Below are 1,401 nucleotides of genomic sequence, written 5' to 3' on the forward strand. Positions count from 1 at the left end.
TATATATATGTTTTTGTATATATACAGATTTTCTATAGTTAGTTTTACAAGGGCGTCAAGAAATAATTAAGGAGCCATTTGGATATAATTATTATCCTTTTCTTCGAAAAATATTTTCAAATCATGTTTGGTTATACGTTTAACTGAATTTTTGAAGATGAGTTTCAATAAAATTTGGTTTCTCCTCACATTGTAATATTTTTCAAGTGAAATATATCCAAAAATAATTTTAAATTCTAAATACCTTTTTTCAACTTTACTCCAAAAATTATTTTTTTCTTCTTTCCAAAAATCATATGTTTATGTCCAAACGCATAACTAAATGTATTAACTGTTTTCTAAGGATTGTGTTTTTTCTGTTTCAAAAACCACAGAGATATATCGGATTAAAGTTTTAAATGAAGAATTTTTTTGGTATATACTATATAGTATTAGATATATTCTTCACATTAATTAAATTTTTATAACTTTTGTATCTGTAATTTTTATTAAAATCGATACTTGATAAACAAAACTAGGATAATAGAAAGGGATTTCTGAAAGTAAAGTCTCAGCGGTTTAAGATCACTTAAAAAATTTGTAAAAAAGTGGCGTAACGGAATAGAAGCAAAGTAAAGTCAACTAATTAATTAGTAAATTATTTAAATTGTCATGTCGGCTTGTTAAATTTTGAATTAGTTGTAGGTTATACTAGGGGTGGCAAATGGGCGGGTTGGGTCAATTTTGGGCGGGTCAAAATGGGTGGAGTCAATAATTGAGCGGGTCAAATGATCCGCCCAAAAGTTACTTGGGCTAAGATGGGTTGGGTCAAGATGGGTTAAAATTCGGGTCATAACCCAACCCGCCCAACTCTTATTAAACTTTAATTAATATGTGTTATTTTCTTATAAATTGTATAATTACTAAATAAGGCTTGTTTGCTTTTGTTATGGTCATATTTAAAATATTAAACAAAAAATAAAATTATTTCTAAGATATTTTGACAAACTTACTCATGGATCAATTTGGGCTAAAAATTAGCCCAACTTTAAATGGGTTGAGATGGGTCGGGTCAAGATGGGCTAAGTTCAATAAATGGGTGGGTCAATAACCAACCCAACCTTGGGCGAGTTGGGCGGGTCATTTGGGCTTGGGCCAAATTTGACAGCCCTAGGTTATACCAAGTCATTCTCTTTCTGATACTATACAAAAATGTAAAAAAAAAATTCAACATAACTTCTTTATGTATGCATCAATGATACTAAAACCAATTATAATAATGAACATGAAAAAAAAACATTTGGATTACATAATAAACGCGGTATTGAATTTTTTGAATTAGTAGTGCATACCAAGTCTCATTCCATAGCTTATTTTTCAATTTCTTCCATATAATATTTAACAGAAATATACACGAATATA

Source organism: Nicotiana attenuata, unplaced genomic scaffold (assembly GCF_001879085.1).
Source record: "Nicotiana attenuata strain UT unplaced genomic scaffold, NIATTr2, whole genome shotgun sequence".
In the NCBI taxonomy this organism is placed as follows: domain Eukaryota; kingdom Viridiplantae; phylum Streptophyta; class Magnoliopsida; order Solanales; family Solanaceae; genus Nicotiana; species Nicotiana attenuata.